We start from the raw sequence: 24,753 nt of genomic DNA, 5'->3' as shown, positions 1-24,753 counted from the left end.
TGAAAGTAATACAAGTCTTATTGAAAGTAATACAAGTCTTATTCAAAGTAATACAAGTATTATCGAAAGTAATACAAGTCTTATTGAAAGGAATACAAGTATTATTGAAAGTAATACAAGTATTATTGAAAGTAATACAAGTCTTATTGAAAGTAATACAAGTCTTATTGGAGGAATACAAGTATTATTGAAAGTAATACAAGTATTATTGAAAGTAATATAAGTCTTATTGAAAGGAATACAAGTATTATTGAAAGTAATACAAGTATTATTGAAAGTAATACAAGTCTTATTGAAAGTAATACAAGTCTTATTCAAAGTAATACAAGTATTATCGAAAGTAATACAAGTCTTATTGAAAGGAATACAAGTATTATTGAAAGTAATACAAGTATTATTGAAAGTAATACAAGTGTTATTGAAAGTAATACAAGTCTTATTGAAAGGAATACAAGTTTTATTGAAAGGAATACAAGTCTTATTGAAAGTAATACAAGTATTATTGAAAGTAATACAAGTCTTATTGAAAGGAATACAAGTATTATTGAAAGTAATACAAGTATTATTGAAAGTAATACAAGTCTTATTGAAAGTAATACAAGTCTTATTGAAAGGAATACAAGTTTTATCGAAAGGAATACACGTCTTTTTGAAAGTAATACAAGTCTTATTGGAGGAATACAAGTATTATTGAAAGTAATACAAGTATTATTGAAAGTAATACAAGTCTTATTGAAAGGAATACAAGTATTATTGAAAGTAATACAAGTATTATTGAAAGTAATACAAGTCTTATTGAAAGTAATACAAGTCTTATTCAAAGTAATACAAGTATTATCGAAAGTAATACAAGTCTTATTGAAAGGAATACAAGTATTATTGAAAGTAATACAAGTATTATTGAAAGTAATACAAGTGTTATTGAAAGTAATACAAGTCTTATTGAAAGGAATACAAGTTTTATTGAAAGGAATACAAGTCTTATTGAAAGTAATACAAGTATTATTGAAAGTAATACAAGTCTTATTGAAAGGAATACAAGTATTATTGAAAGTAATACAAGTATTATTGAAAGTAATACAAGTCTTATTGAAAGTAATACAAGTCTTATTGAAAGGAATACAAGTTTTATTGAAAGGAATACAAGTCTTATTGAAAAGAATACAAGTCTTATTGAAAGTAATACGAGTATTATTGAAAGAAATACAAGTCTTATTGAAAGTAATACAAGTCTTATTCAAAGTAATACAAGTCTTATTCAAAGTAATACAAGTCTTATTGAAAGGAATACAAGTCTTATTGAAAGGAATGCAAGTATTATCGGATGGAATACAAGTCTTGTCGAAAGGAATACAAGTATTATTGAAAGGAATACAAGTCTTATTGAAGGAATACAAATGTTATCGAAAGGAATACAAGTATTACTGAATGGAAAACATTACGGAATGGGGCAGAAGTAGCCTAGAACTATATCCATCATCTTCATGGTATTTTGTTGTAATTAGCTCCTCCAGTCTGCAATATTTTCAAATACAAGCTATGTTTTGAAATACAAATCAGTAAAAGCAGGAATGAAAAGAAAAGACCAGTTTGACAAGGCGATTTTCAATAAAATCTGCACTTAATTTTATCAGGATGCATGAAAAATCTGTATAATGCAGAAAAATAGTTTGGAGACAAAATCAATGTTCTTTTCAGACTGTGCCATGGAAGCAAACCAATAGCCTTTTTATATATGACCATTTTACCCAGCACCACAATGGCATAATACTATTATTACTATTTTGTACTCCTCACCTAAGGCCATCCTCTTTATATGCTCATATGATCTAGAACCACAATAGCGTACTATTGATATTTTGTACAACTCACCTGAGGTCACCCTCTTTATATGGTCATATTATCTAGAACCACAATAGCGTACTATTGATATTTTGTACCCCTCACCAGAAAGCCACCCTCTTGATATGGTCATATTATCTAGAACCACAATAGCGTACTATTACTATTTTGTACTCGTCACCTGGGTCCGCCCTCTTTATATGGCCATATTACCTAGCACCACAATAGTATACTATTACTATTTTGTACCCATCATCTGAGACCACCCTCTTTATATGGCCATATTACCTAGCACCACAATAAAATACAATTACTATTTTGTACAATATATGCATTAAAATTTGGCTACTATTGATAAAAATAGAAATACGTTTAAACGGCTTCTTCCCAAAAACTGCTAAACCGAATCTGACCAAGCTTTAAATAAAGCATCATACATAAGAGTTTTTCAGACTCGTATAAATGATATGTCTCGTCATGCACGATTGGTTGTTTCGAAACTGACCGACGATGATATTTAGTTGGTTCTGCGCGAAGATGGTGCTGATCTGATGTCTACCATCCTTAAAATCTTTAAAAGCTCCTGTGTATCCGCCCTCCCGAACAAATGCACGTACGATGTATAATAACAAAGAAAAATCTTTTACTCATAAGTCCATTTGCTTTTCAAGATGAAATTTTTCTATTTGGTATGCGAGTAGCAGTACTTAAGGTCCGTGTTAAGCAGTTGTACTGGTATCGCAATCAGGCCTGACATATATTCAGCCTTGCAGACGACCACAATGAAAAATGGTGCCCAAAAGGCCTAATGGTTCCAAATTGAAACAAGAGAATGCACAACAAGCATTTGTCAAAGAAACAGTGCAGCCAACTGGATTCAATCTAATTAAACTATAAAAATGTCGATGGAAAACTCGGCATCCTTCAGAGACTGTGTGTATTCAGTGCATCCAAAGCCCTCGGTCCCACCACACGTAAGCATGAAGATTGGCTTTGATGAGAACGAGGATGTCATACGGAGTCTTCTGAATGAGAAACATCGGCTACAAAGGCCTGTTTAGAAGGAATCACTTTGCCATCAAAACGGCAACCTTCGAAAATATTTAAGAGGAATGACCAATGCAAACTCAGAGAGTTGCAAGTCTCATGGCTGAGCAAAATGGCAGAAGAGATTCAGTCCTACGCAGACAGGAATGACATGAAGAACTTTATAATGTTTTTAAGTTCTATGGGCCACAGTCATCGGGTACATTCTCCAATATCAAGTAAGTTCTACGGGCCACAGTCATCTGGTACATTCTCCAGTATCGAGTAAGTTCTACGGGCCACAGTCATCGGGTACATTCTCCAATATCGAGTGCTGATAGCGCCGCGCTGCTCACTGACAAAGACAATATGCTTCAAAGATGGCAGAACACTTCAACAGCATCTTCAGTCAACAGTTATATATCAGTAGGGAGGCAGATGAAGTTGCTGATTGAAATTGGGAAAGCAATTAACGTGCTGTCAAATGGCAAGGCGCCTGGATCGGATGCTATAACAGCAGAAGTTCTCAAAGCCGGAGGTGAGAAAGAAGCTTACTGAACTCTTCCAGTCAGCGTAGACTCAGGAAACTATACCCTATAAGCACGAGGATGCATTCGTTGTCTACTTGTACCTATAGCCCATAAGTACGAGGATGCATTCGTCATCTACTTGTACATATACCCCATAAGTACGAGGATGCATTCGTCGCCTACTTGTACATATACCCCATAAGTACGAGGATCATTCGTCGTCTACTTGTACCTATACCCCATAAGTACGAGGATGCATTCGTCGCCTACTTGTACATATACCCCATAAGTACGAGGATGCATTCGTCGTCTACTTGTACCTATACCCCATAAGTACGAGGATGCATTCGTCGTCTACTTGTACATATACCCCATAAGTACGAGGATGCATTCGTCGTCTACTTGTACCTATAGCCCATAAGTACGAGGATGCATTCGTCGTCTACTTGTACATATACCCTATAAGTACGAGGATGCATTCGTCGTCTACTTGTACAAACTGAAAGTCAACAGACAATTTTTCGACAACCTTGCTGTCAATAGCTGGCATCAAATAAATGCCATAAATCTGCGTAATCGTCTTATGCATCCCATCGATCAAGGGCTCCTGCCAAGGAGGGAGTGAGTATGGTTTCGATATACCACATGTATGGTATTTGCAGCTCGCCAACTGCAGAAGAAATAACAGGAACAGAACTATATATTCATTGTAATATTTTAAATTAAAATATAAACAATTGGAGTGCAACAAATCCGCAATGTAACACATTTAAACTACTCCCATCTTTTCTCATTTTGCATCTGACTTTTATCACTGGATCTTCAGGATAATAAACTTAACACTGTATATCTAATCTAAACTTGTCCTGGCGTATTGCATTTCATTGTTGATAGAAAGATGTAAGAAATTAATATTTTTTACAAGAATAAACATTAGACGATTATCATTTCAGTTATTTAAGGAGTATAAATATTCACTTATGTATCTGTGAGGCCATGTTAAAATGATTACTGCTCCTTTCAAGTTATATTTTCACTTTCGCTTAGTATATACGAGGGGCTTGACCTTCAAAGGAAATGACCTTGACGGGTGTATATTCATAACACTATTCACCGGAACATACGTGTTTAGAATGCGTCCATTATCGTTGCATTCAAATATGTAGTATTAATCCTGTTGCACTTGATACTTGAACAAGTTTGTATATTTTGATGCACTGTGGATCATCTGACTATCTCAAACAGCAGGGTATATGGTGTCAAAGAATCTCTCTATAAAATACCAATTAAATAGTGATAAACCTCAATTTTATAAGCTTGTCCCATGAGTCCGAAGATACTATGCTGTTTCTTTAGGTGGACAAAAATATTTGTCATTGCTACTGGTCTAAAAGTCAAATCAAGGTTGATAATTTGGATTAATTACCATTTGTCTGTAGCGGTTATGATATTTTTTCTAACCATCACAATTTATACAATGATCTCACAGATAAAATGTCACAAAAACAAATATTCTTCTTCTCTTCAGGATGTAATGTTTTGTTTGTTATTATTATCTTCTACTTCTTCTTTTGATTGAAGTTTCCTTTATTGAGTATTTAGTTACACATATTTATAGCAGCAGGATGCGCTGTATATCATGGCATCATTGTGCCTTTCTGCAACACTACAAAGCTGATATCGACGAAAATAAATGAACATAAAGTGACATGTAAATTTCACGCATATTCATAGAAAGTTCAACAATTTCCACCGTTCAAATTTATGTTTAACTTTTTTTTAAAACATCTCTTCTGATTAACCCCAGTTAGTTACGGAAAAAGCACTTATCTGTATGTCAATTAAGTGTTATATAGATAACAGGGAAATAACGAGGACAGACACAAGAAGGCGTGACAATATTCATCTCCTTACATATCAGGCTGACGAGAAAAAGAAGCAAACATATTATGTTTTCCTCAAAAACAAACATGCAGATGTAAATATATTAAAGTGTCCTGTTTTAGCTATCTGCCATGTTTCTACGCCATTAACCTAAAGCATATCGGATACATGATGTGTGTGTGTGTGTCTATCTAAGCATATCGGATAGATGATTTTTTTTCTTCTTCTGAAGTGACGTACTCGTATATATCAATTTTATTTATGATGGTCGAATCTCAGGAGAGCCTACGAAATGTGACAGAGAGATAAACTAGTACTGGGACAAAGGTACGTGCGACACAAGTGTGTGTGTGTGTATATATATATATATATATATATATATATATATATATATATATATATATTGATTCAAACTCACAAGTAAATGTTGGGAGGATAAGAGTGTTAGTAATTCGGGCCACCTCGGCTGTTTATGTTTGTTCAGCAATTGACAGAATAAATCATATCCTTTGTTTGCCGGAAAATTCTTCGCTAGAAAAGAAACCGCAATCTATTCATACCACCTCGGCCATTTCTTGGATTGGAGTGTCAGTAAGATTGACAGAGAAGTTGCGAACAAAAAAAAAATATTTTGATGGATTATGCAGATATGCAGATTTTTGGTCAATGCTTTTTTTCGTATGTAGTCCAGGTGGTCGGAATGGCAGCTGTAGGCATACATTGGAGGTATGATGCAGGACTGACCTTGAACTTGCTTGCTAATGGAGTTTATCAGTTAAACCTAAAATTTGATATACCAGTATTTTAATGTCATTGATTGGCTAAAGAATGCTGAGAAAAATTCAATAAACCAAAAAATTGAGTGTTTTTATTTTAGGAATATAAACGTTCGTTTATGTCGTTCTAACATAGAGAATGATTACTGTTTATTTCAAATCATGTTATCATGTTATTATATCAGTCACGCTCACTGTTAATTATTGATCAGTTAGTCATATTTGTTGCACTTGGCCAACTTAAAAAAATTATTACTGTCCCTAACTTTAAAAATAAAAATAAATAAACAAATCACAAGTCTGAAAATCAATATTTTCTTTTCGTGGCTTTAGATACGGCGTAAATTACTTTACCTCTGTGACAGAGGCTGTACACGTTATACAAACGTACAGCATTTTTACACTGTATTATACTTGCTCTGTGACAGAGGCTGTACACGTTATACAAACGTACAGCATTTTTACACTGTATTATACTTGCTCTGTGACAGAGGCTGTACACGTTATACAAACGTACAGCATTTTTACACTGTATTATACTTGCTTTCACATTCAGACAACCCGTATATACCTTATGACGAGACGGACCTACAAATATGATTTGTTTTTAGCGTTTTATGCGACCTCTTGCAATAATAAATAATTCATTTATGAAACGACGCATCTAATTAGTCTGACAATACAGTACTTTTTAGCAGTAGCAAATAAATGTGTCATTAGATTTCATCTTGTTATATATCTAGCATTGGATTGGAAGAGGTAAACATGCTCCTTCGCGAATAACAAAAGGCGGATGTACCTGTATTAAGTTGATTCTCGTTCTGTTTTTCTATCATATTTGAAGGCCAAACGTATGGTTTATAATGTTTTCCATTTTTAAACTATACAGAGTTAGTCATATTATTTGGCATTGATTTCAATCAACTTAAGAATCTTTCTAAGATCATGTTTTGTTTAACTGGTGGAATCTCAGATGCGTCTGCAAATTGGTACGCATCAACAAATGAGGTTGGTGACCAACGTACAAGTGACACGGACACACATGTAATCAGTCTCAATCGTATTTGCTGTAGGATGAAAATGTAATTTTTGTGACATCAAAATATATTAAACTAAGTAAAAGAAACTATATATATATATATATATATATATATATATATATATATATATATATAGAGAGAGAGAGAGAGAGAGAGAGAGAGAGAGAGAGAGAGTGTTATATGTCAGGTTAAACTTGAAAGCCGTAACAGGATACCAAACGATATTAAATCAATGTTGTTTTCCTTACAAAAAGGAAAATGACCCTTTGCACATTTCCTGAAATTCTATTATTTTTTTTACAGTGGAAATATTATTTGCCGGCAATTATGAAACATTTAATTATCTTCCTATATTGCATCTTGTGGCGTTCAATTTTCAAATAATGACAAATTTTATCTAGTATTGAAATTATCTTTTTTTGCAGCGACTTTAAATAATAAAATATTACGTCATCAAAGTTGATTTTGTATAACTGTCAACCAGTCATAGAGGGATTTTAGTGACTCAGGTCAAATTTAGCACATTTATTTAATTTAGCACATTTATCTAATTTAGCACATCTATCTAACTGTTGGATCCGCATCTTTTTCCAAAATGGTCAGTAAACTAAATTTTTTACCGACAAAAGGCAGTTTAGAGTAGTACTAATCATTTAGGTCATATGTAACGTCATTTCTCTAACTATAGGACGTGTGTAACTTACATCATAATGATATTTCAATCTGTATTTGTCTCTTTCTGTCATAACTATGAAATGACGTAGAGAGGGAAGAGAGTGGTTTACACTTGTGTGTCGTGTTAAGTTACGTGCAGGTAATAAGGCCAGTCTTTATTAAAATACATGTATATCCGTGAACAGAATATCATCTATGTCGGAAGACGATCTGTTATGAACTGAGAAGAGAAGAGCTGATTTCTAACGCATGACGAAGTTCGTAAGGATTAAACGATTCATCATATTTTTGCATCAGCGATCTTCCGTTATTAAGAAAAAATTTCGCCTGTTGTTGAATAATTTCTCTATATACAACTTGCATTATTATTCACGCTCCTGGACGTATCGGTAAAGACAAAACCGACAAATAAAATTTTTGTATAAAAAAGGCAGCACTCAGCGCACGAGATAAGACTGCTTTGTAAAATGCGTACTGAGTCTGTCTTCCTTCCCATTTTTCCTGGAATTGTGTTTTGTATTTGCTGTTCATTTATTTTCCCCTCCCCATGATCTTTGTGTCAGTTGTGTCTATTACCGAGAAACCTGTATATCTCAAGAAAACGGCAGCAAAAAAGCTCAAAATAAAACAAGTGAAAAATGTCAGAATGGCGTTCAAGATTTAGTGTCAGGCTAATTATATTCCAAATTTACTGTAGGAAGGAAGGAAAAGAGCAAAACTTCCGATTATATGTCCTGTGATTTATCGTACACCAAAGATTTTAAATAGTGCACTTATACATATGTCGTGGAAAGACTGCCCCCCGGCTAAGTCTAGAAATTCTGACGTCAAAAGGAAACTTTATCAAGCATGTTCATTATATGTTGTCTGCTTGGACCGGTTTAGGCTTGCGCAGATAAGTGACTGTTTTTTCTTTTTTTTTTTTTTTTGCTTAAAGCGAAGAATTTGCGTAAATCAACAATAGTAATTGACCGAATATGGCGATTGCAAGGCTTGTCGATATAAACAATATATCGAAGCCTTTTCATGTGCAATTTTCATTTAGGAAAGTGCATTTAAGCTCAAGTTATTATCCGCGGGGGTGGGTGGGTGTTTTTTTTGGGGATATATCACAAAACATTAATATACTTTGTGATTCAGCAGTTGAACCAGTCATATGAAATCTGAATGCAAACTATTCTAAATTTGATTAAAGTAACTTTACTTACTATTTGAAGCAGCAATTTAAACGAGAGTCAACGAAGTGCTAAATTGTTACTCACACAAACACACACACAGACACAGACACACGTGTAGAAAAGAATGACGCTTCAAACTTCAACGAATACTTGGAAAATATAGTGTACAATTGAAATGAAAGCTCAAGCACTGGTAGAAAGTATACTATCGAGCTGTTGCTAGGTTGGTGTTATTTTTAATTTTTTAAAGTGACAAGTCTCTCTCTCTCTCTCTCTCTCTCTCTCTCTCTCTCTGCTATCCTTCTGCTCTCTGTTTCTCTATGTATGTATGTTTGTGTGTGTGTGTGTGTCTATCAATATGCAAACTGCGTTCGGAAATGCTTTTTACTGATATAAGCATCCAACATAATCTCCTTCGTTTTGTATTTGGTATGGAAATACTCAACAAATACAGATATATAGATATAACAGGATTATAAATACTTATTTAAATCGGTTTCAAATTGAAGCTTATCTAATTCTCAGTACATAAGTATTCATATTTGCTTTCTTTTTCTTTGAACTACCTAAATGCACCAAAATTTTGACCCCCCCCCCATGAGTATATCAATTAAATATTTCTGCCTCAACGGAATCCAAAGATCCCACAAAAACGAAATGGTTTCGCCTTAACTACATACATAAAACGTAATTTGTTTTCAGCTTTGCCAAGAAGTCTTCTCAGTCTGGTGGAATCGCTAAACATGAGACAGATCTAAAAAGAGTGTCATTAAAACGTGGAAAACCCCGTATTAAAAATGTAGTTATGATACTTCACACTATATTTATTTTGTTTAGAATCTTATCGCTTTTGAATTGAGGACATGCTTTTCATTTTGGGAATTTACCCTGTGCAACATCAATATAAATACTCTGATACCTCAACCCAAAACACCCATTGCTGCTTTTCGGTTGTTGTTGTTGTTGTTGTTGTAGTGTTTAACGCCATTTTTCAGCACAGGATAGGCTATACATGGCGGCCAGTATAACTGGTGGAGGAAGAACCCTGGAAAACCCCGGGAAGAACCCCCGACCCACGAGAAGCTACTGGCCGGCTTTCTCACATACCCACGCTAGCCGGCCCTGAGACTCGAACCCACGCAGACGGAGGTGAGATGGCAGTGATCCGGAACGGTGAGCGCTTTAGACCACTCGGCCACTCGGGGCCCCCTTTTTGGTTCTAGTTACTACATTAATAGATACAAAACCCATTCTAGGATCTGGTTACTATGTCAACAGAAACAGCTTAATAGGAGTTCAAAGATCAAAATTCCTAACTTTGCTATCTGGAGACAATATTCGAAATCTACCGCGATAACTTCAATAACTTTTCAGTTTGAGGCTTTGCCATTATTTGGGACGTGGCAAAAGAACTTAAACTATGAGTTTTGTACATGCTCCTTTAAATAAGACGAAATTTTAAAATAAACAATTTCCACCAGTCCGTTAGAATCTAGAGCGTCGAAATACCTGAAAAGCTTTCTTCCAGTGAGTTAATTAAGCGAACCGGTCAAGTAAAACTTAAATGTACGCACCTTATATATAACATCATTCAATTGAAACTCATCCAGTGTTAATTTCCAACCTACATTCTATATTGACTTATAAGTTGAGACCAACAACATATATCCTGATATGGCTTCACATAATGATCACAAGCAGATCGTGGTCTATACTGAATACTCCTCTGGGTTTGTGCAGTTTGCTGCTGGCATTTTTAGCAAGTATATACTGTACCTCAAAATTCCATCAGAGTAAGTTCCAAAATCCAGTTACGCTCTCCAGTGGGAAGCATCATCAACAACATGGATTCTTATGTTCCCTGGCAAATAGTTTTAACATGACTGAAAAAAGATAGAAAAACGTGCTTGCTGCCAGGAAAAAAATATCCTGGAGCTCCAGTAGAAAATTTTAATCCGGGTAATCTTAAACAATAACCTTGGATACTTTGGGAAATGACATTTGGATAACCTTTAATATTTTGGGAAGTAAAAAGGTTAACGCCTTGAGTCATGCAACAAGTTCGACTATTTTATACTTTCACCAGCGAAACCATTAAAAATTCAAAGCGAAATAAACAATAAATTTTGTGCAGACAATTTTAATTTTTTATTTGTTTTAACTTGGTCTCCTTTTTCACACGCAAAATAATTATTTATCTCATTGATCATTGCCAAGGAAACGGTACAATCTGATCAAAATCAGATTTCTACTATCCTATGTGAAGATCTGACATCGACCACCTTGGGGGCATGTTCTGGTGACCTATGATACTACCATAATCGTTTATTGTAGCAGGCAATCACTTGAGATTTTATATCTTCGCGTTTTTAGATACTGAGCAGTATGGCTGAAGAACATAAATGTGTGCCGAACGTTTTGATTCACTTTTGGCTTTCTGAAAGCTGCAGTTCTACTTATAAATTCAAAGGTCACCAGAACGTGACCCCTAATCTGTCAGATATGTACGTAGAACAGTGGATATACGATTTTAATCAAATTGAGAAACGGTATTTCCAAGTTCTTGCCATAAGTTACATCCAGCACCATTTTCTTATAGCAAAGTACAACCTTTATTAACATTTGTCTCAGTTGCACCTGTATTCTTTCTTTAAAGATAAAAATACTATATTTGCAAGTAGTTTACAATTTTATATATGTATATTATAGCAGGTATTTGGTCCAGTTATTTTTTAATTCTGGATTTGATTAGGCTTCGAAACATGATATTTACATGCTCATTTATCCTTCATAAAATGTTAAGCTTTTGTACGTTTTACGACAGTATTTGGTCTTTTACAACCACTTTACCCTACAACGCGTTAGTTACGTCCCTGTGTTCTATGGAAAGTGAATTAAAATTGTGGATATGATGTCTTTCTTTAAAGGGCACGGAGTTATGTCGGTACACGCAGCAGTGACTCATTCATTCCTTGCTCATAATTAAGAGACGAGTGCAGAACATGTCATTATTTTAAGAAGGTAATCATTACGTGGACAACATTTCGTAACAATGATTTACATACACATTTTTTTATTTTTTCCAACTTGTCTCCACCAATCAGATTAAGAATTGTTTGGGCCGACTGAACATAGCCTCAAGTAATACTTGGTCTCGACAAAATTATGACAGAGGGATTTTAAAAGCCTTGCACCATGAATTTACAACATGAATTCGTAATGATTGTTTGCATATAATAAATGTTAGAGAGGCTTCTAAATAATCGGCAATCCCTAGAAAACCACTGAAAACTTATGTGGGTGATTTATTAGTGATTACTACATGATGTCTTGGTCTTCCCACACTGTCGGGCACTTCTTGATGCATATTGTACATTTAACAAGTAAACATATTTTGGAGCCCCATAAGTTGTCGAAAATCTTGCCTTGTGATATTTCCATGTGAGTTAATAAAACTGAATCAGTCATAATGTGTTCTGTTCTAGCAAAGTTTTGCCATTTTCTCCATGAATAAATGAAACACAAAAACATATCTTTACCTTACAGCCTGGTGTTGCAGGATTTTCAGTTTCATCTTCACTTCATTTTGGGCGTAACATATATTTGCATATCCCTTACCTATAAATAGTAGTGGGTTTATCATTTCAAGTGTTCTATTCACGTTTAAATGGCATTCATTGAACACAGGTATATAGATAACCGGTACACTGTGATACAGGTCCTGGTGAAAGAAAGTCGACATCAAGGCTCGGCTAGAAAACTGTCCACCTTTATCTACGTAAGCCAGTTCTTATCGTCAAATACTCGACATTGTAACTAAACTTCCCAAGAATGCTTGATGTCAAAACCAGGGCCAACAATATCTTATTTGACGAGAAAGCGTAATCAATTTTGTATTAATTTTTTACGTCTAATTTTGATGTTTCTACAGACATCATTTGCAACATTCAACATATTTTTGTATGTATTAAGTACTTGATAAGAAAATATTCGACAATGCAAACGATACATTTCACTGCTGCTTCATCGATGGTCATGACCAAACAAAATGTTTTAGCAGCTAATTACATTGCGCTTGTCATTAATTCAGTGTTATATTTTTAGCTCAGTAACGTTTAGGTAGCTTGATAGATTTTCATATCATATAATGTGTTTTACCGGTTAACTACATTTCGCTGGTCCTTAATTCAGTGTTATATTTTTAGCTCAGTGACGTTTAGGTAGTTTGATAGATTTTCATTTCATATATAATGTGTTTTACTGGATAACTTTATTTCGCTGGTCCTTAATTCAATGTTGTATTGTTAGCACAGTGACGTTCAGGTAGTTTGATATCATATGCACCTTGCTTTGGGATTATTTTCAAATCTTCAGAGCATTGCTTATGGTCAAACAGTTTCATTGATGGGTGGGCGAAGCATTGAAAGTGCGTTGGAACCTGGACGAACGGAGTGTCATGGTCAGTTCAATTACTGGATTGTATTAAAAGTATGTAAAGGTTATCGTCCTAGTTATTTCACAAAATTTCACTTTTCTTTGTAGAACTCGTCTCACATGAAATATCGTTCTGGCGCCCCTGCATTCCATACTAAATAATTTTGATTTTGATTTAAAATTGCAGCGCCAGTTAAAATATGAAATCGCAGATCTACTCAAAATCTTTTTTACGTACATTTTTATATGCTTTTATTATCTGTTTCTGGACTTAAATAGGAAACAACGCTTAATGTAGATGTCCCGGACAGAATTGCATGTCGGGAAATAATTTGTATGCACATGTGCAAACACAGACAATACAAGTATCCTGGAGACTCCAGCATAGAAGGACACCTGCTTATAAAGTACTAAATTGTACTCTCCCTCAATGTTCCTTTATATGCAGACTTTCCTGTATTTCTCGAGAAGCGTCGATACATGATTTGACCATTTAAATATTTCCCACTTTTCGTGTCCTTGATTTTGTATATGTCAGAATATTAGATCGTGGTCGAAATATTTGCATATTTGCCTACATATTCGCTTGCCAAACAAATATTGCTTGCCACTGATGTCTTTATAACGTACTATTTTGAAAGCTGCTCAAATAGATGGTCTTTGTAGTCTGCATCCAACCTAACCACATGCAAATGCGACTGTCCATCGATTCTTGATGTACTAAGTAGGTGCATCTATAAATACAGACACATGTCAATACATTAAATGTACTCAGAAAAGTAGGCCAGTAATTAATGTCACTCAGTAAGAATCATTATTTAACAGTGGCAGCAAGCAGAAAGATTAAAATATCATTTATTTTGCTGAAACTTGGATTGGTTTTAAAATTTTATAATGCTACGTTTTCTCTTTTAAACAAAAACGTGGTAAATACCACACCCACAATAGAAAAGTTATTAACGCTTTTCTTTATCAATTTACATTTTGTTTATGAATATGATTCAGATCCCAGACATTTTTCAAAATGTGTTTCACCTCTTGATCTAGTGACATTTCCCCCTAAATTTCCCTTCAGATAAATCAGTCTCAAAAACGTGCGAGAAAAGAAAAGGTAGTCACATTTCTTTGATTACAATGCAGTTACTTCACCTGGGCTGGACCCGAGAATTTCCCTTCTCTCACGTGGGGTTGCTTGTTTACATGCAAAACCACGATGTGGTAACTAAATAAATCAATACTGTTCTAAATTTAGTGTCCCAGGTACCTGAATATAATGTTTTTGCACACTCACTTGGAGATGTATTGACTGAACAGATAATACGATTACTAGGGGATTTACAAGGCCAAAGCAAATACAATGGTGAATGTCAAGGTCGACGGATTCTAGCCGGCGATTGGTTGATCCAAGCACCAATCAAATTCAGGTGTACTTAGGTCCAGGTGGCCTGGAATGTTGACATCACTTTGATGTCGAAGTAGGTCAACTCTGCATAATAGCGTTTCATACAATGCACAGGTAAGCCGATGGTAGTGTATTCACCACACTAGTTACAGACCTCAGCTTGTTTAGATGTCAGAGATTAATGATAATGTACAGCTATATCATTTTACACTCCGTGCAAGAGCGCGTCACTGATACGATACAAAAAAGATATGGTTTGTCAACTGTTTGAAAACGGCGTTATATTACCTGCTCACCTTATATTATGCTCAAATTTTAAATCAATCCCTTGTGTATGTGATAAAATCGTTTGATTTTTTCATTTACTGTATATATATATATATATATATATATATATATATATATATATATATATATGGGATTTTTACCGTGGGTTTTCGCCTTTTTTACTGATTCAGTTTGTAGAAATTTAATGGTTCAATTCAAAAAAGTGCGGACACCCAAGTGACTAACTCATTTATTTTGTTATCAACAGTTGATTGTAATAAACAGTTGATTGTTATAAACAGTTGTGCACTGAATTATTACATAATATAATATTAAATGGTAACCAGTGACCTTTTACAACGTATCCGTTATTACTAGTTATTCTTTCAAATCAAGTGGCCGTTATACTGTTTTTTTTAATGTTCTTTGGAATCTGCAAACAGGGAGACGGTCATACCATGTAGTGCTGTCGATTATATCCAATGTCAACGGAACTGAGTCGGGTGAAATCGATCTGCCATTTGTTAGTTTGCAGTTAACACGATTATTATAGTTAGCTGATACCCCAAAAATCACAACAAAGAGGATGCAAGTTCTAAAACTACAAATGGGCATTGTAATGCGGAAGGCAGATGTTGTCTTTGCTATAATAAATGGAGAATGGGGCATGGAAATATAATGAATGGAAAATGGGGCATGGAAATATAATGAATGGAAAAGGGGGCATGGATATATAATGAATGGAAAATGGGGCCTTTTCCTAAGCACGACGAGAGTTCTTATATTTATTAATAGTGAAAATATTATCAAGCTGGTGATCAAGAATCAACAAATAATATAGATTGAATCGCTATCAGCTTTTCTAACAGAGAATATATATATATATATATATATATATATATATATATATATATATATATATATATATATATATATCCAATATCCAACTTTTATTTTTCATTTTCGCCTCTAGTCAGTTTGCTATATCCGTCCATCCATCTTATTTGAACCTACCGACCTATCGATATGAGTGTATTTGTGTTGTTTACATATTTGTACGTTTTCTGCTGTTTTTTTTATTATACATATTTTTACCATTTGTGTTTTGTATATTTGTATATTTTGTATATTTGCATATTTTTATCATTTGTATTGAATTAATGTCCTTTTATTTGATAATATATTGAAACATTTAACCGTAATGTCGCTCTTTAAGGGTGGAATAAAAATAGTCATGTGCATCTAACTTCTTTATCCATTGTACCTGTCTACCTACATACATACATACATACATACATACATACATACATACATACATGAATGCATACATACATACATACATACATACATACATGGGGCCCCGAGTGGCCGAGTGGTCTAAAGCGCTCTCCGTTAGGGATCACTGCCATCTCACCTCCGTCTGCGTGGGTTCGAGTCTAGGATTCGGCTAATGTGGGTATGTGAGAAAGCTTGCCAGTAGCTTCTCGTGGGTCGGTGGTTCTTCCTGGGGTTTTCCCGGGTTCTTCCTCCACCATTAATACTGGCCGCCATGCATAGCCTATCGTGTGCTGAAAAATGGCGTTAAACCCAACAACAACAACATACATACATACACACATGAATGCATACACACATACATGCATACATGCATACATACAGACACACACACACACACACACACACATACATACATACATGAATGCATACATACATGCATACATGAATGCATACATACATACATACATACATGCATACAAAAGTTTCACAATTTGGGCTTTCATTTACTATTTGTCTTATTTACTTGAGGCTTACACAACCTATAAAGACATGTTGAGTTTTGTCCATAACTGTTTATTCATACCTATATATATAATAAATGCATTCATACATACATGTATCCATCCATCCATGCATGCATCGATTTATCCATCCATCCATGCACTCAGTTATCTATCCATCCATTTATCTATCCATCCATCCATGCATCCATCTATATCGTCCACGCATTCATGCATCCATCCATGCATTTATCCGTCCATCCATGCACTCAGTTATCCATCCATCCATTTATCTATCCATCCATACATGCATCTATCCATGCATGCATCTATATCGTCCATGCATGCATGCATCCATCCATCCCTACCTGCCTGCCTGCCTACCTACCTACTTACCTACATACATACATACATACATACATACATACTGTAATAAATTTGGAGTATGCACATTTGGTTATAGCGCCACGTTTTAAGGAATTCTTATATTTTTGTGATTACTTGTCTGATTGCTGGAATTCGGTGCAATAAAGATATTTCTTTGCCCGAAATAATTAGCCAATTACTAGGAGCAAACGTCACGGAGTAAAGTGTTAGTGAGTTTCCATGATGCCATGGTTGACTAGTAGTGAATTCAGGTCCAAACCGAATGAGTGTCCATGGATGGAAAGATAAAGTCCCTAACTAAACTCTAGTGGTGTACATTGATGGTGTGACTGCAATTGCAATATTTACGGTAGGAAACCGGTATATTACACAATGAAATCAATAAGAAGGGACTCAGCAGATATCGTTTATGTCGCCATGGAGGCAAATGTAGTACAGCAGAGGTGGGCAAACTTTCCAGTGCAAGTGCCGCATACACAAATTTACACCTTGTCGCGGGCCGCATAGTTCATTAAGCAAAATAATTAATATTTGAAATAGCAAAAATAAAAGGTTTTTCTAAATAACATCATACTCAATTTTCAGTTGTTAATATGTTGTTAATATTTGAAAACTTAAACTTCAAAAGAAGCACATTTATTTGATAAACAGAGTAACATAAACAGAGTCAGTGCGAATGATGACTTGTTCATAGGCCGCATGAAAACTCTTGGCGGGCGGCCCGCAGGCCGTAGTTTGCCCACCCCTGTAGTACAGTTATACTTTCGGAAAGTGCCTGGAAACCCTAGTTTTACTGGCCTAAGGTGGCGTAGTTAGTTAAAATAGTTCCCTGTGTTAAGGGACAGTTGCATAGTTTCTACGGCGAGAACTGCTGGCGGTACGGAAACCTAACGAAGAGAGGCTGTGCGGGTGTGTGGTTGGTGGATATTTGGTAGGTTATGAGACCTGTGGTCTTGCATTGATTAGAGTAAAATTTATGTATAGAATGGACACGTCGGGCTTTCTAATTTGCAACTGAAGTTGTATGGAAGTCTTTGGAAATTTGGGGTAAACTTATGACTTCTAGCGGGATTCGCGCCAGGGTTTGACATCGCTCGGTCAAGTAAAGATCCTTGGCTACATACATACATACATACATACATACATACAGCGAGAAACTTGCATGTCTTATGAACGTAATTTTAAATCCATTTACAATTATATATTTTATGCCAAAACATTTTATTTAAACATGCATACATTTACATGTGCATTCCTGAATGCATACTTAACCTTGCGTATAAAGACAGATATATCAATTATTTGCACGTCTATACATATCGCTTTAAATAGGAAGCTTCACATAAAAGAACTATAAAGAAACTGTAGGATTTCAATAGACAAATAGCATACCGTACAAACGAAAACGCGGCCTGTCGATTACTGCCAATAGACAAATAGCATACCGTACATTCTCACAGAGAGAGAGAGAGATTCTCAGAGAGAGAGAGAGAGAGAGAGAGAGAGATTCTCACAGAGAGAGAGAGCGAATGGATCCATTCCAACGAACACACACACACACACACACACACACACACAGAACAACAGCAGCAGCAAACAGATAAGATTATGTGTTTGCCATCTAGCCAGTGACCTTAAAGTATGGCTCAGTGGGAGAAAAATGATGTCCTCGCAGTGGCGATACCACGTTTAACCCAACAGTGGCATATTACTCATAGAACTACTTTCTTTATCCACTTAGGAGTTTTATCCGCCTTTATGTATGTTATTTAAAAGTATAATTTCATGCTTATTTAATTTTTGTGTTCTGTTCCTTCTCTCTCTCTCTCTCTCTCTCTCTCTCTCTCTGTGAATTTAAATACGTCAGTTGTAGTTACTTTTTATTCATGAAATGTATGTGAAAATCTTTTGTACATATTTTCCATTCGTAAAATATGTGTTACATACTTTAATGCTGACTCAACACTTTTGTTCTCCGCATTTTCGAACAAAAGAAGGTAACATAGTATTCGCGTTTCTGTCAGTCCCAATTGCGTTTCGGCCAGATAACCGTAACGCAGTTTGTGATTAACGAATTAAATTCGGCATCCTTACAGAGCATTTTTACAAGGTGCATCGCACGTCACATTGAGTGTCCTATCGTCAAGTTCAAGATCACGCTTCAGTAGTTTACGTTTTCATCCAACATTGTCTTCCTAACTTCAAAGATATTGGAGAAAAAGGGATGAAACTTCGTGTGGAGACCTTCACGATATGATATCATCAAAGTCGATGTGACAGCTCGTTATTTTCATTTTTCCGTGACATTTTTCTGTATGCGCTTTAACCTTTGACCTTTCTGAGATTAATGGATGAAACGTTGTATACTCATACATATCGCTAGAAGGTGCGTCGTATGCTACAAAAGGGTTCTAGAAAGGGCGTCATATGCTACAAAAGGGTTCTTGAAGGTGCGTCATAAGCTGCAAAAGGGTTCTAGAAAGTGCGTTGTATGTTAGAAAAGGGTCTTTTATTTAACGTCAAGGCTCAATATTTAAATTTTGGATCACACTTTCCTTTTTTTAACTTTGAGCCGTTTATAATTAGGCTGAATACTTTTACATCATTTAGTAGAAGTTAAGTACCACATTGTGATTCTATCTTGAAGGTCAGTGTTTACGTCTCGGTATTTTAAGTTTTCCGTCTTGTGTTTGTTTCCACTCTAAAACTGCTGCTTCCTATTGGCGCCTTGCCAATTCAGTCGGAGCATGATAATCGTAAGCAAGAGAAACAAGCTTTCAAGTCTGCGACATTCAAGACTAGAAATTCACCCAAGAATAATTTCAGGGAAACAGATTCTGACCAGGATGAAAATAACTATATCGCTTTATCTTCCAAGTGATAATGAAATGATTGGTGTAACTGGTGGTTCCGCAACGGCAGATCCGGGAGATATATCTGTCAGGAACAGTGTTGAAGATGATTTAGCCGGCGAAAATTCAGTTACAGACTCCTCCAGTGAGAATCTTACAGTGGATGATGAAACCTCTTCAAACCAAGATGATGGTAATCCCATTGTGGGAGAAGATTTGGTTTCAGCTAGTGCAGTTGATGATGATGAGCAGAGTGGTCATACTGCTGAACAGTCTGGAGTTATGAATCCAGAAGACAGTGTGATCAACATTGATAATGACTCTGCAGTACCAGGGCAAACCAGGGTTGAGACCCCCAGTAACGTAGTAGTTACTGATCAGTTACGAACAGAGAAGAGTTCCTTGCCTGTTCTAGCACCACGACGTTCTAGTCGAGTGACGAAACCACCTTCATGGATGACCTCTGGAGACTATGTGATGTCCCAAGCCGTTAATGAGCCAGACTGGCTAACAAAAGTCCGTATCCTCCAGTCATTGCACACAAAAGGAGTTTTCAACAGCATGCCTGATACCATTTCCAAAGCCATCATTTCCATCATGGTGGATACTCCTAAATGATGAGGGCTTTAAGGCTGGCAGAGAGCTTCCTGGTGTAAAGGGCTTTAAGGTTGGCAGAGAGCTTCCTGACCTAAAGGGCTTTAAGGTTGGCAGAGAGCATCCTGGCCTAAAGAGCTTTAAGGTTGGCAGAGTGTAACAAGATAACCGGGTGGGGTATTTCGGATTAACAACACAACACGTTTTGACGACACAGATATATGGTTTAATGTGGCGATTTATATGAGTAGTGGATGATGAAGATGTGTGCGTATTTATAATCCAAATATTGGATCTATTTAACAAAAAACGCACAGTTTCAAAGATGGAAAAAATGTACAAATAAATTTAGGTCAGTAACCCTAAAACACAGGATAAATGATTTCACAAATGATTCAATAATGGAAAGATGAATATAGTTCACTCAAATAGTAAACAATGTAAGCGTTTACACATAGTAAAAAAAAATGTATTCGCTCAGGTAGCGAAATTATGTCACTAAACAAGAACGGATATACAATCTATCCTTCCAGTCCTGAATAATACACTGGGTCTTACTAACCCAAAATTAGCATACAGCTAAAAATACATGTGTGGAGATGCACTCCGTCACCCGTGCACCATATCCGCTCCACAGCTCCTCCGAATCAATTTCACAACCAATATAGACTCCGGACCCTCGGAATACTATGATCACTTGAAATATTAGACCCTCCGGTCCCCCTGGTCCTTTGACGGCTCTACAGCTGGGTCACCTTAGTCACTCTTGACATTCCGGACGCTAGACATTAGACGCTCCGGCACCTTAAACGCTCCGGACAAACGGACGTTTCTACACTCGGACAACACCGGACACCCCGGATATTCCTCCAATCAAAAAAACTCAGCCCTACAGCTGGAGTTGTGCGAATCCTTTAAGCAGGCCGCTTGCTGACAAAACCATTAGTATTGTAAAGGTCCTTTACATGTAGTAACGTATTTATACCTTTAGAATTTTCGTTATTCTTTATCAAAGGCACCTTGCACGTGTGGCACAGGACGAATCGTACTCACGATTTCGAAATACATAGACCATATTATAATCACCCTCGGGTATCGTTGTACAGAGAAAAAGAAACGAAACCCGAGTACATGTATTTAATTAACAACATTTACACCATTCCGTGACAATACCTCCCCCCTAAAAAAAAGTGGTATCACTTTTAGAACAATCACGGAATGTGAACAATGAATCATTATTAAAACTTCCAATTTTCAGACCGAACGAAATGATTTGCTAATTACACCCTACTTAAAAAATCAGCTCCCACATTTTCTGACCCTCGAATTGCCTCGATTCGAAAACTGTATGGTTGCAAAGACAACGCCCAACGCATCAATCTTGCATTGGTGACCTTTGCTTTATTCAAATATAAAAGCGGCTGATGGTCCGTTTGCAAGGTAAACTCCCTCCCAAAAAGATATGTATGGAATTTCCCTATTCCCCATACTAAACCTAGGCACTCCTTTTCAATCACGGAGTACTTTTCCTCTCTAGGGAGCAATTTCCTACTTGCATAAGCAATGGGCAATTTCATCCCCCCTTGCTCCTGTAGCAAAACAGCCCCAAGACCCGTATCGGACGCATCAGTCCTCAGTACAAAAGGTTTATCTATTTCCGGCAACTTTAAAATTGGTGCACTTACCAGTTTGTGTTTTAGAGTGTTAAACGCTTTTTCCTGGCATACACCCCATGAAACTTTATTCGGTTGCCCCTTCCTAGTAAAATCCGTTAATGGGCTGGCAATAGCCGAAAAGTTGGGGACGAATTTCCTGTAGAACCCGATTAGACCTAGGAAAGACCTTACTTGTTTTTTTTGTCTCTGGTCTAGGGGCATCCCTGATTGCTCCTATTTTATCTGGATGAGGTTGCAACTGGCCTAGTCCACTTACCAGATGTCCCAAACATTCCAGACTGGAATACCCTATGCTACACTTAGTAGGCCTAACTGAAAGGTTTGCAATGTGAAGTCTATCGAACAGATCCCGTAATACCTTAACATGTTCATCCCATGTATGCGTGTAAACAAAGATGTCGTCTACGAAGCTGTCGACGTTTTCCGTTCCGTTTAATAATTTGCGCATGAGACGAACGCACGACGCACCGGCGTTGACTAAACCGAAAGGCATAACTTTAAATTGAAACAGTCCTTTGGGAGTCGCGAATGCCGTCAACTCGCGGGCATTATCGGCGATGGGTATCTGCCAATATCCCTTGCTTAGATCTAATTTGGAAATGTATTTATGACCTGCCAATTTTGAAAATACACTTTCCATATCTGGCATTGGTTCTGCATCAAATACGGTGATCTTGTTTAATTGCCGAAAGTCGATGCAAAACCGGTTGGTCCCGTCTTTCTTTCTGACTAACACCACGGGGGACGAGTATGGGGAGTTTGAAGGTTCGATCACTCCCTGATCTAACATTTTCATCACTTCTTCGCTGATTGTCTCCCGTGCATTAAAGGGTATCGGATATCCTTTAATCCTGATAGGCTCAGTGGTATTCAATTTGATCTCGTGTCGAATTAGACCCGTACAGCCTGGTCTGTCCGTGAACACATCTGGATATTTGGACAAAACCTCCATAATCTGTGTACGTTGATCCTCCGATAACTCAGGGCATACATTTATCTGGTCAATACTTTCCTTACCAACGTCCATGGGGTATTCAAGGGGTATTTCTGTGCTGGAGACGAATTCCGCTTCGTCACCAGACCTATCCTCTATCACCGCAACGCATACTACATTCAAAATCCCTTTATCAATCGTTTGTCCAGGTCTCGCTACGTAGAGTTTAAGCATATTGGCATGAAATGTCTTGGACTTCCCCTCCATATCAATGATATAATCCATTTCGCCTTTCACCTGTCTGACTTCATATGGCCCTTTCCATTGGACTAGCAGCTTGTTGTTATTCGTTGGGAGAAGCACCAACACTTGATCGCCTACGTCAAATTTTTTACTCCGAGTTCCTCGGTTGTAGTACTTGGCGTACCTACGACTAGATTTCGCGAGTTCGTCTTGCGCCATTTGACAAGTACTTTCTAATCTTTCGCGCAAATCAACTACGTAATGGTATGTGGTCTTAACTTCTTCGTCCGCGACCTCGTCTGTCCACAGTTCACGAAGTATGCGCATAGGACCACGAACTGTCCTACCGTACAAAAGTTCAAACGGGGAGAAACCCAAGCTTTCCTGAGGAACCTCACGATATGCGAACAGAAGGGCGTTCATATATCTATCCCAATCCTTCGGTCTTTCCGCACACATTCTCCGCAACATTTGCTTCAATGTGCCGTTGAATTTCTCGACCAATCCATTGCACATAGGATGGTAAGGTGTTGTGCGTAACTGTTTAAGGGACAACAACCTACTAATTTCTGCCATAAGATCTGAGGTGAATTGCGCTCCACAATCCGTAAGAACCTCTTCGGGCACTCCGACCCTGCTGAACATGTCTACGAGCGCTTCGGCTACACGTTCGGTTTCAATTGATGGCAAAGCTATGGCTTCTGGATATCTGGTAGCGTAATCTACCAGTGTCAAGATGTATCGGTTTTTCCGATCTGTATGCGGAAATATTGGTCCTACAATGTCGATGGCTACTCGTTTGAACGGAGTATCTATCAAGGGCATCTGACCTAACGGTACTCTAGTTACCCTGCCCTTAGAGATCGTCTTCTGGCAAACGTCGCACGAGCGACAGAACCGCGCTATGTCGCTATTGACGCCAGGCCAATAAAATTCTCTTAATACCCTATCCGTTGTTTTCTTTACGCCTAAATGACCTGCCATACTCGACTCGTGCGCGACCTTTAATACATGTGCCCTAAATTTCTGGGGAACCACTAATTGCAAGAACTTCCTATCCGATGTAGAGTATTCCCTGTACATTAAACCCTTTCGAACAAGTAATTTAGAGGAACCCCCGTTCTTACACTTTCTCACGGTACCCGTTAATGCCTTCTCAGAGGTTGCACGTAAAGACGCGTCACGTTTTTGCTCATTTTGGAATTCTTCGCGGGATATATCAGTAATGGCTTCCG

At 36.8% G+C, this 24,753-nt stretch overlaps 1 long non-coding RNA gene across 1 annotated transcript in view; it reads right to left on the bottom strand.

Moving 5' to 3' along the window:
* LOC149784838 (uncharacterized) overlaps nucleotides 1–13,009 on the bottom strand; it is a 115,589-nt gene extending 102,580 nt beyond the window's left edge. The window contains exon 1 of the long non-coding RNA XR_016425316.1: nucleotides 12,491–13,009. This is a non-coding gene — a long non-coding RNA (uncharacterized LOC149784838). The remainder of the gene's footprint in view (nucleotides 1–12,490) is intronic.
* Between the last annotated feature and the right edge of the window lie 11,744 nt (nucleotides 13,010–24,753).

The sequence above is a fragment of the Sinohyriopsis cumingii genome, chromosome 13 (assembly GCF_028554795.1).
Source record: "Sinohyriopsis cumingii isolate HCF-2022 chromosome 13, ASM2855479v2, whole genome shotgun sequence".
Taxonomy (NCBI): domain Eukaryota; kingdom Metazoa; phylum Mollusca; class Bivalvia; order Unionida; family Unionidae; genus Sinohyriopsis; species Sinohyriopsis cumingii.
This window is presented reverse-complemented; position numbering and strand designations above follow the sequence as displayed.